The following is a 12,642-nucleotide window of genomic DNA, read 5'->3' as shown; positions in this document are numbered from 1 at the left end:
GTCAGAGGGGTCCCCAAAATCACCCTCCGAAGATGTCTCATTTGCGGACATATTGGAGATATTAAAACAGAGGGGTGATTGGCAGTCCCTAGCCCCCACTGAGGACGAGTCAGTGTTGCTGAAGGCATTTGGTGCTCAACCTTCTACCTCCTGGGTTACTCCGCCCTTCGATGAGTTAATGGAATTAATTGCTCGAAGGGCGTGGGAGACACCAGACACAGTGGAACCGGTCCCTAGAAAGCCAAGTAAATGTATTACTGCCCCCCAGGACAAGACGTATCTAACAAAAGGAGTCCCCGTTGACGCTATGGTGGTGGCAGCAGCCACTAAAAAGGAGATGTCGGAGTCTTCCTCTTCTGTTCATCCTCCTAATAAGGATTCTAGGACTATGGACAGATACGGGAAGCGCGTTTTTAGTTCAGCGACTTTTTCCATGCTTTCGCTAAACTATTTGACACATTTTACATGACTACAGAGGGATCTCATCAAGGAGTTGAGAGATACCCTCCAGGGTAACACAGATGCTGCTGTTTCAGATAAGGTGACAACACAACTTAACACCCTTACCTCCGTAGTGAACTCGTCCATGAGGCTCATCTCGTATGCGGCTGAAGGGTCGAGTAGGGCCGCAGCTTCAGCGATTGCTCTACGAAGACAATCCTGGATGCGGCTGTGCTCTTTTGCGGAAGCCTTCAAGTCTTCTTTCACCAACGCCCCCTTTGATGGTGCCACTCTTTTGGGCCCAAAGTGAAAGAGACATTAACTCGGTGTGAGCAAGAAGGAAAGACTCTGTCTGCTGTCGGAGTCCGTTTTTCCGTTCCATCCAGACCGTACCCCAAAGGGCAACGAGGCGGAAAAATGTGGTTCCGTAGAACTCAGGGATCTTTCCAGGCCACACAGAGTGAACCCCCCCCCCAGAGGCAGAGGGGGGGCAGACATGGAAGACGCCGCCCCGGCGGCAGAGGTCCGCAGAACCAAGGCGACAGGGATACTATCCCTGGTAAGCCTTTCCAGCACTCCTGAATGGAGGCCCGACTGTCCTGCTCTGGAGGCAGTCGGGGGTCGCTTGGCTTTATACCCACAGGCCTGGCAAACTCTCACCTCAGACTCCTGGGTAAAAAGCATTGTAACCAGAGGATACAAAATACCCCTTATGTCAACTCCACCCCAACAAAGAAGTTCTCCAGATGTGCCACCCCATCTGTGAGGCCAAGCAGCAATAGAAATTTCAAAGCTGCTCAAAAAAAGAGTCATTCAGCCAGTCCCAGCGGACCAAAAAGGATCCGGAACTTACTCAAGGTTCTTTTTACTTCTGAAAAAGACAGGGGACTGGAGACCCATTTTGGATCTCAGCAATCTCAATACCTTCGTAAAGAAGGAAAAGTTCCGGATGGTCACGCTTCAATCGATCTTTCCATTTTTACAGAAGGACGACTGGATGTGCTCAGTAGATCTCAAGGACGCGTACTACCACATCAAGATGGCCAGACCGTCCAGAGATCACCTGCACTTCCGGCTGGGAGTCAGTCATTTTCAATTTCGAGCCCTGCCCTTTGGGCTCACCTCAGCCCCCAGGGTAGTCACCAAATGCATGGCAGTGGTAGCATCTCACTTGAGATGTCTAGGATTCCGGGTGTTTCCCTATCTGGACGACTGGCTCCTCACCGCCACCACTGAGCGTCTCCTCATACAAGCAAGAAACTATACAGTCAACCTTTGTTCCCACCTAGGGATTTCCATAAACTTCAAAAAATCTGTCTTATTGCCCTCACAGCATATTTCATTTATCGGAGTGGACCTAGATACCCGTTTAACATTAGTAAAGCTCCCTCAAGTAAGGGCTTCATCCCTCAAGGAACAGGTTCTTCTTCTGCTGCAATGCAGGAAAGCCCCGGCCAAATTGGTATTTAAAGTTTTGGGTCTCATGGCAGCGTCCCTGATTGCGATTCCCATGGGAAGGCTGCACATGAGACTCCTCCAATGGCTACTGTTCACGCAGTGGTCATTCCAACAGTTACCCCTAAAGTACGAGATCCTGATAACAGATTCTTGCAAACGAGACCTCTCATGGTGGGTGTCCAGCCAGGACCTCACTATGGGTCGTCCATTTGTTCTACCAAATCCGACAGCCACTATAACCACGGACGCTTCCCTGATAGGGTGGGGGGGACTTTTTCAGGGAAGAACAGTCCAAGGGGAATGGTCCAACATCGAGTACAACCTGCACATAAATGTTCTAGAAATGAGGGTGGTGTTCCTGGCGTTGCAACACTTTCAAACCCTCCTACCTCTAGGGACAGTAGCAGTTCAGACAGACAACATGTCTGTAGTCTGGTACATAAACAAACAAGGGGGAACCAGATCTTACCCATTATGCAGAGAGGCCATGAGAATTTGGCAATGGGCAGAGTCCACGGGTCGCTTTCTGATAGCAACGCACATCCCGGGGTCATCCAACGTCATTGCGGACAGGTTGAGCAGAGCCATCCTGTTACCTCACGAGTGGTCCCTCAAACTACAAGTGGCGGAGAGAATTTTCCGCAAATGGGGCCAGCCTTGCTGCGATCTATTCGCCTCCCCGATGAATACCAAATGCAGAAGCTATTTTGCCCTTCTAGCCCCTCCAGGGGTTGTCGCCACGGACGCACTGATACACGATTGGCCCCCGGGTCTCCTATATGCATTCCCACCTATCCCCTTGATTCCCAGATTTCTCCAGAAAGCCATGAACCTGGAAAGGACAATTATACTCATAGCCCCATTCTGGCCTCGACAGATATGGTTCCCCTTTCTTCGAGCCCATCAAACAGAGGAACCTTGGATCCTGGACCCAGTACCAGATCTACTGACACATTCGTCGGGAGTTCTTCACCCGTCTCTTCTATCCCTCAAACTAGCAGCTTGGCTGCTCCACTTCCCCGCCTAGCCAGGTCTGATCTTCTTTCTCCGGCAGTGCAGCACATTTTGGTTGCCTCCACCACAAAACTTTACAACAGTAAATGGAAACGCTTTGTGTACTGGGCATCTAATCAACACTTGGACCCCTTGGTTGCTCCTTTACATAAAATCCTAGAATTTCTTTCCATCCTTTTCCATGAAGGGGCCTCTACTTCCGCATTAAGAGTGCAGTTGGCTGCCATATCCAACTTCCATGTTGACGAGAATGGTTCTTCTATCATGTCCCACAGGCTTTGTAAAGCTTTTATGAAAGGTTCCTTCCATCTTCGACCTTCTGTCAGAGACCCTTTATTCCCATGGAATTTAAATTTGTTGTTGTCACAACTAATGTTACCACCTTTTGAACCAGCCTCTTCTTGCCCCCTGAAATTTCTGTCTTGGAAGACTCTTTTTCTTGTAGCAGTTACTTCAGCTCGGAGAGTTTCAGAGCTGCAAGCACTGTCTATTAAACCTCCTTACTTAAATTTTCAACCAGATAGAGTTTCTTTACAAACAAATCCGTCCTTCCTTCCTAAGGTATGCTCTGTCATAAATATTAATCAATCCATTGAACTCCCTACTTTCTTCAAAAACCATACCAGCAAGTTGGAATATATGTTGCACAAGTTAGATGTCCACAGGCAACTCAGATTTTATTTAGACAGGACTAAAGTCTACAGAAAAACAGATCAACTTTTTGCTGCGTTTGCAGATAATGTAAAGGGCATGGCAGTTACAAAACGCACTCTTTCTAAATGGCTTACTGATTGTATAGCCTTTGTGTATTCTAAATCAAATCAGGCCTTACCCACCAAACCAAAAGGCCATTCTACTAGGTCCGTCTCCACTTCCTTGACTCATGCAGCTCGCCTGCCTTTGGACACGATTTGTGCAGCAGCCACATGGTCTAAACCACATACTTTCATCACTCATTATAGGGTTGACAAAGCCTCCAAAGACAGGACATCCTTTGGTTCCACTGTGCTCAGGAACGTTCTTCCATGAGTCACTCAGGGTGACGGAGCTAGGGACGCTACCCGTGTGTAAAAACAAATGGCGAGATTGAACACTCTCACATAAAGAAGTTATGTTCTTACCATAACGTTCCATGTGGAGTGTTCATCTCGCCTTTGTTTTTACATTCCCCCCCTTTCCCTCCTTCACGGTTTGGAAGAACGAGTAGGACTAGAGTCTGGTCCACATGTCTTTACCTCTTCCGGGTATCTTTCTTTACCCCTAGTTGTTGTCAGTGAGATGGTGTCTCTAAATTTTTTCCTTTATAGCAGTATGTAGCCTTGATACCTCAGGGTTATTGTTTTTTTCTGGTTTGCTTGCAAACTAGATCTGAGTAATGGCAGGGAGGATTGTGGGATATAGCCTGGTCTCGAGCTTCTCTTAGATGCAGAGCTTTGCTATGCGGCCGACTCGAAGCCGAGGATCGGCTCCGAACCCGTGTGTAAAAACAAAGGCGAGATGAACACTCCACATGGAACGTTATGGTAAGAACATAACTTCTTTTTTTACAGTATTGTTAAAACAAAATCTTCCATATCTTCACCATTTCATCTATTCCTGGGAACTTCCCTGTTGATTGATAATACATTACCATTTTTATCTCATCCCTTCCTGTTTTAGCTGTTAATTATTGTGCCTCATCTTCATCTAACCTTGGCATAGTTAAGTCTTCAATAAATATTTCCATTTCTGTCTTTTCTTGTTTTCCACATTCCTTTTCTTTCTACATATTTTCATAGAATTTCTGAAATATCTCTTAGCACCTTTTTAGGATCTGTGGTTAGTTTTATTGTTTTAGGCTCCCTAAGTTTGGCAACAACCCTTTGAAGTTTCTGTTGCCTAAGACTTGTGCTAAGAGGTTTTGTTTGCTGGAGTTGTTGTCAGAAATATTTGCTTAACAGCAAACTTTGTAAACTCATGTATATTATCCAAATACTGACTTGTTTCCCTTTTGCACTTAGGAATTTTTCTTCTTCTTGTTCTTTGAGATTCTTCTTCTTCTGCAGTACTTTAACCTTTAACAACCCCTGTAAATAATGTCTATTAATTCTTTCCCATAATTTTTCCTCTTACTTCTACCATAGTTTTAAACCTATTTTCATTTTCCCCAATTCCTAGATATTTTTTCTGAAGAAAAATCTCAGTCTCTCTTTGTTTCTTGAGCTTCCCCCATCTCATCATCATTCCTTTTCACTTTGAATTATAGGTGTCTGCTTGTGCTATGCGTAGGAGCCTTAACTGTGTAGCACTGAAATACCTCTTCAAATCGGATAATCCCAAACCGCCTTGTTCTATTAGAAGAATCAGCTTATCCCACTTGACTCTTACTGTGCTCCCCCCGCCAATAAAATCCTTCAGCTCTTTATTAATTGCTCTCCACAACTTCTCTGGTTGATAAAAATATGCCTGACCTGTGTATAAAAGTAAAGGGAGTAAAAACATTTAACCACTTATATCTTGCTATCCATATCCATATAACAGAGCTTCCAATTTCTCAGTTCTTGTATTATCTTTTGTTTAGTGTCTTCCCACATATCCTTAGCTGCCACATCAGAATCCTTTTTAATCCATACTCCTAAGTACTTCATTTTATCATGTCCTCATAAATATTGATTTTGCTGAACCAGTTTGTGTGTGGGTACATAATTTACAGCTATTTATTGCCTCTGTGTTTAGCTTCATTAGTTTTGTATCCCGAAAAGATCTGAAACTGCCTCAAAATGTTCCACAACACTGAAATGTCCTTTTCTGGTTTTATCAGGTATAAAATAATATCATCTGCAAATAGAGCCAGCTTTCCCTATAAGTTACTGGAAGCCATCTCCTGTACCTTAGCTGAAATCTGAAGTGCTTTTTGCTGAACAGCTACACGACTCTTCCCCATCAAAGTTTTTTCTTCCTCCTTTCTAGCTGATATTCTCTTACTTTCTCTATATTTCGTCTTTGCTGACAACCTGGCAATGTAGTGACTAGCCAGTAATTTCATTTTACCCAGATTGTTAGCTTTTGCTGGCTTTTTGTTTTACTTCTCTTTTCTTTTTCGTCCCATCTTTGAATCCCCCCGCTCAAACTAGGGCGTTGTTGAATCTAATATTGATAGCAGATAAAAAGCTTTTGCACATAGATGGAAATCCAGCAGTGATCCTGCATGTCAGCATGTTATGATTAACAGATGAGTTATCAGATATAGAAGGCAGGAGTATGTAGAGCAGATTTAGTCAAATGTGTAAGTGGATGGCATGGTTATGTGATAGGCAAAATTCTAATTAGAAAAGCAAGTAGCGAAACCTACATAAGGTGGGAGTAAGCCAGTGTGTTCATTAATGTTTTGATGCTTAGCACTCTTAACAATAATATAGTGGCAAATATAAATTATGTTGAAAAAATTTCAGATGAAACTGCTTGATACTGATGGTTTGTGCTGGTTCTGGGGTATGAATTCTTAATGAGATGGTTAAGCCACTACCCCGGTCATTGCTTTCTGGATAGCAGTGAGATCTATTGCCTGGCAACCTGGGCTGTGAGAAGAAACTATAGAGAAAGGTGAGGGGTGGAAGAGGGTGGCAGGGATCCTGAGCAGTAGCAAGATTAAGTTTAAGTTAAGGGTTATCTCCTAAGATGGTTGATTTGCAAGATCCATCATATTCAAGCTAAATTCTCTTATATAACCATGATGTATTGGAGTTCTTGCTTACCCAGTGCTGGTCCTTTTTCCTTACGGATGGTTGAACTGGTAGCAGATGTTGAGCTGGAGACTGGTTTTTACTCAACATTCCCTCACCCTGAGGAGGCTGGGGTTGGTCTTGGCATATTTTAGACCTCTAATAATTGTTTAAATTTCTTAAGAAACTGAAGTCTCATTCGATTTCTTTCCTGACCAGGTTGTCTTTTTTACCTCCGGAGTATTCGTTGTCAATTCTGGACATTGTCGAGGAGTTAAAAGCAGTGGTATGCCAACAGTTACGTTTTCAGTTCAGACTTAAGCTTCAGTGAAAGCTCACCACTGGCTGATCTGTTCATTGCCTGGGAGAAGCCTATTCTCTCCAGCTTCTGTTTTCTCCAGCATGGCAGAAGGGAATGAGCTTTTGAATGTGCTTCCTTTATACCTTCCTCATTCTTTTTGACTCTTTACCTTTTCAACAGGTTCAAAGTGGAAAGGATGAAACTTTATCATATTGTGGCCTGAAGTCCTTGATTTGTAGCCTTTAGGATTTGTTTCTGTCCATCTTAAGACCATACTAGTTTGTGTAGAGAAATGTATGATGGCCTGGATTTTTTAATAACTCTTGCAGTTGCTTCTGAGGGGTGGAAGGTGGAGGAGGAGGAGGTGAGGTGAATACCCCCTGTACTATGACAGTTTGTGCTATGTGGAAGGTAGCTTTATTTTTTATTTTATTTGAATTTGTTAACTGAGGTAGAGCAGTGATTATAATGACCAGTTTTAAGTCTCAGATTGATTAGAAACACAGTAACAATATATTTAAAAAGAGGATCCTGAGTTAAAAGACAAATTTTCACACTACTCAGCATACTATACAACATACATGTATACATACAAATGTAAATAAATAAATAAAATGTATAACGTAATGTTTTTTACTGTACAGCAGCATCTAAAGAGGTTTGCAGAACACAGTCCTCTTCATGTGAGGTGTGACTGGGTTAGAGAAAGGCAGACAGAGGTGCAATATGAGAGATGAAGTGTTGAAGGTTTTATACTAGGAGGAGTGAGGTGGATTTAGGTTATATGGCTTGAAGTAAGGCATTAACATTTTGCTTGGTTGTGCTTGGAATGTTGGGTATGAGGAAATATCTTTAAGCTGGAAGGGTACAGAGTTCCAGAGCCTTGGCCCTAGAATTGAGAAGGTGTGATCTATAGAATGGAGTTTAGTTTTTGGGCCTTGCAGTGACTGTGTTGTGTGGCTATGATTTTTTTAAGGTTGTAGAGAGGGGGGTCTCTGATTAGTTTAGCTGCTAGGGGTGAAAAGGTATTATTTAATAGCAATTTGAATAGGGGTTATTCTAAGAGAAGGTCTTCTGTTTGACAGGTAGCCATTTAGATTTTTGAAGTGAGCTAACCTGATTCTTTGAGTACTCCATCCGTGAGTGATGACCATTTCAGCAACAGACCAGTTCAGACAAATTGCTCTTTCCCTACCCTAGTATGACTTCAAAAGTAATTATATGTAGTAATGAGGTGTAAGGGTGAAGTACCCCTGCAAAGAGGTCATAAGGGCTTGGCCCCATAACACCTATAGCTGACTTTTTTAATTTTGTACTTTTGATGAATTGGGCTATCAACAAAAGTTGTACAGATTATACAACCCACATCTGTTCTCTGTCTGGGTTTGGCTTCAACAGGCAATACATACTTCTGACACATTTGCATACCCCTCATTAGTGGATGATAGGACTTTGGGCTAACTTTTAACTGTGTAGCCAGTTGGAGTTTAGGTTTTCCTTCCTTCCCACTTCAAAGTTCTTTCATAGACATTTGAAGTCTCAGGCAGTTTTTTCATTCCCCACCCACTTCATAAGTCTTTGCCAGCAACATCTGATACCATATAGACATGTAGATGCCTGGTTTCTGTGGTCTTTAGGGCTGTAGTCCAGTATAAAATGTAGGAACTGCCTGGATTTCCTCCTTTCCTGGCCAGGGTATAGAATACAGTCAGCAGACAGAGCTGGGACATCTTGCCTAAACCTTTCAGGCTTAACCTTCATTCTGTCGGTTGGATTTTGATCTTTTTTTATTTTCTTGAGCTGATTCTTCCATTTAAAGGGCGTGTGTCTACCTTTCCTGTAGGCTGTATGGTCTTGCCTTCTTGTTTGTTTTTGCTGTGGCCTTGTGCCATAGTGCCTGTTTATTTGTTGCCATTGAAATGGGTCAGTGTCACTATAGCTTGGTGCCCTCATTAGTTTTATGATGTTAAGCTGGCCTGTTGTGTTTTTAGACTCAAGAATCCAATGCCAAAATACAAAAAACAGCGTTTATTGCAAAGCTTTCAGGTCACAAACACCCTTCCTCAGTGTTACTATCATGAAAGTAAAGAATACAACATTTAAATCGGAGTTCTTAAAAAACACATGATTACAGCCGCCTATCACAGAATAATTATGATACCCCCCATATTACAATATACACTTTGTAACAATGCATATGTATATGTAAAAAGGTTGCATAAAATCATTTACAAATTCATATATAAATATATATGTACATACCATATACATATATATATATATATATATATATATATATATATATATATATATATATATATATAAACATAAAACTATAAATTTTCTGCCTGTTTTTTTTTTTTTTACAAAAATGGGCTTCAAGCTAACAGCATTATTTAAACCAGATAAAGAATCTTCCTGTAACCTAACTATCCATTCATACTTTAAGTTCAACAATATTGTTAATGTTACCACCCCTATTACTAACATATTCTACATCAATAACTCTGAATTTAAATTGATGTTCTTGACCTTTTTCAGAAATGTGTTTACTTAATGCATTAGTTTTGATGTTTCTTCTGCAGTTTAGACATTTTGTAGTACTTGGTTTACTAAAAACATTTTTTATGCTGCCAGTGTGTTTAACTGCAGTTGTATGGATATTTATACAGAGAATAACATTTTTAAACACCCCACAACTAATAAAGTGATTGTTCAGCAAATTGTAATAATACTAATGTTGTTTACTTAGTTACTTTTACTTCATGTTCATCATTCTATATCAGAAAAACTATAAGGAAATTAAGAGAATGTATAGTTGAACATAAGTTTGATATTAGAAGAAACATCAAAACTTGCTGGTGTCTTCTTCCCTTGGTGCAAGTGTGGGTACTGCTAGGGATTCCACCCAACAGAAGACCCATGGCAGACTGCAGAAATAAAATATAATAGATATGCAGGTGGATTTCATATCAAGTTTGTCCTAAAGATGACTCTCAATGGTGCCCCCCCCCAAGATAATAGGCAGATGTGTCAGTTCTGTTTGGCAAGGAATCCATCTGTAAGGATTACAGTTTATACTTCTATATCATTGTTATTTCTATGCTTGCAGGGCTACTCCTTACATTCACCATGATTCAGAAAGTAGGGATTATGGGGCTGACAGTAAATTATGGTGGTACTAGTCATTCTGGTGTGTGCTGCAGTGACAGAAGCATTGTAAGTATTGGAGCTTGAGATGAAGAATATAAGTAATCACTACGAGAGCTCTTGAGAAGAAGAATACGAAACAGACCCACACCAGAAGGCTTCCCGGACGATCAGTTGATAATGGCGAGTTGTGACGTAATCTAATACTTACTTTTTGATTTGAACCCACCTTTTTAGAATAATATTGTGACATGTTTGAGGCACATTTAAATTGATTGTCAGATATCAAGGAGTCATTATTGATGCTGCATGCAGATTTGTTCAAACACTTTGAGACACGTGGTTAACAGTATCTGCAGTGATTTGTGAATCTTCATTCTTCAGTTTTCCTGTATTCTCTAGTGAGTTTTACAGATGTCTATTGAAAAACTGTGTAAGATATGCATTTATGGAAATGCCTCAGTCTCTGAATGCTTATTTTAATGTTGCAGCTTATTTGTATTTGCACACTGGTTTCCTCCACTGAGTGATCAGAGTCATGAAAGCCATTTCCCTAAGGGAATAGAATTGCCTTGTACTCAGTTATCACCATTAATCAGATGGAGCTCCCAAATAGTATTCCTCTATTTCTACAGTAGGGTAACTGGCCTAATGTAGCATAACCCACTTATTTGTCCATATTTTTAAAGAGGTAGTCAATCTGGGCCCCATACCTTTTCTAGTAACCCTGCCAAGCAGCTACCAGCTACTGAAAATAATAAGCTTCCACATTCCCTAATATCTTCAGCTACTTAAAGGGACAATCCCAGAGTCTAAAATTGTAACCTAAAGAAACTTGTGATACCTCCCAGTTGTCATGACTCACTTACCACATCATCATCAACCCAACTCCTGGTTTCAATTTACTTTATGCAGCCCTGTTTTCATGTCCTCTGGTGAACACAATTAACAATGTTCAGTTCCTGTCAAAGCTTTCAGTCCTCGATCACTGGGAAACAATAAGGTTATTACATTTTTATGTGTGTTTGTGGTGGGGGTGGTTAGGTGAGACTCTCAGTGTTTATTTTTTATGATCTCGTCAAAAAGCTTTTCTTAATTGTGCAGCTCTTTATTTCATGTATTCATTCTGCATAGTGTAACTGTGAGCAGTATAGTCAAATAGAGTACAGTTTAGTGAAGTCGTACTAAATCTTAGCAGTCTATTGACATATTCCCCTTACTCTGTAATAAGGCAGTCTCAGAATTAGTATGTAAAATTATCACAGGCTGCTGTACTGTACAGCTCCCATTATGACAGTAGGTTTTGGACTCCATTGTTTAAAATTAATGTATTGCTTCATCACACACATTTTTTTACAGGAGGTCAGAAAACCATTGCACTTGGCCATTATTCAGAGATCAAAAAACAAAACATGAAAAAAGAAGACTGCTTCTACTACTGTAGGTGTTATGTTCTATCTGTGTTATCTGGAGCTTTTCTCCCCGGGCCTCCACTGAGACATATATCCAGTCGGACTATCCCGGTCAACAAATGTAAAATAAAATAAATAAATAAATAAAATACTACTGGTCAAAAATTGCATCATTCTGAAACTTTCTACAGAACAAGTCTTGGTCACGCATAACATCATAGCACTTAGCTAGCATTCAGAAATCCACACAAAATAAAATATGAAATGAAGTGAACAGAAAACTCTGTTAACTAATGCTTTAGCTTTGCATTGCTCATATGCTTTCCTGCAAGTGAGTTCATAACATTCCTGAAAGGCTACTTTTCTTGGAGGATAAAAAGCACAGGTGAAACTAATGAATGAATCAGTGAGAGCTGTTGAGAGTACAACTGCAATTTGAGATGGAATTTGGCTAAGACCATTGAAATTTCCTGAAAGCACCCCTCCCCCAACCCCCGCAGCCAAAGCTGGGGCATGCTGAGAAAGCTAGACTGAAAATGTTAACAAAGACCAGAATCAAAACAAAAAAAACCCTCTGGGACTGTCCCTTTAAGATAAAAGTTGTAACACTGACATTTAAGATACCGTAATTGTTAATAAAGGATACATTTTAGGGTATTTTTCAAAGCATGGCAGTATAATGCAACAGTGGTACCATACTACTTAACTAAGAACATTTGACAAAGATACTTAAAAGATTCTTCAGTTGAATACATTCCTGGCCTGATCCACATTTTTTTAATTCCACTGTATTAAGTTATGCTGCATACTAAATCTATAAACAACCTTATGAGCTGTTTTCTATTTATCATTATACAACGACCCCCCCCCATTAATATTCCAAAACGTGCACGCTGATTGGTCAGCGTGCATGTTGTAAATCAGAGTTATAGTAATGGAAAAAGGTCCGGTCGCCCGGACTTTTTCCATTAGTATAACTCTTTTTTTACAGCAACGGAGAACACAAGATCTCCGTTGCTTTTTACACACTGTCTTGCTATGTTAAACTAGTTTAACATAGCAAGACAGCTTTAAAAAAAGTAACAGAGATCTTCCTATCTCCGTTGCTTTTTTTTAAAGGTGTCTGGCTATGTTAAATGGGTTTAACATAGGGAGACAGTTTATA

At 40.8% G+C, this 12,642-nt stretch overlaps 1 protein-coding gene across 2 annotated transcripts in view; it reads left to right on the top strand.

Moving 5' to 3' along the window:
* The window catches only part of ACSS2 (acyl-CoA synthetase short chain family member 2), an 822,457-nt gene that overhangs the window by 139,882 nt on the left and 669,933 nt on the right, over positions 1-12,642 (top strand). The window lies entirely within an intron of this gene.

This window comes from Protopterus annectens, chromosome 12.part0, assembly GCF_019279795.1.
Source record: "Protopterus annectens isolate FY-2018-M chromosome 12.part0, PAN1.0, whole genome shotgun sequence".
NCBI classification, from domain to species: domain Eukaryota; kingdom Metazoa; phylum Chordata; order Ceratodontiformes; family Protopteridae; genus Protopterus; species Protopterus annectens.
Note: the sequence above shows the minus strand (reverse complement) of the source record. Positions and strands in the feature narration are given on the sequence as shown.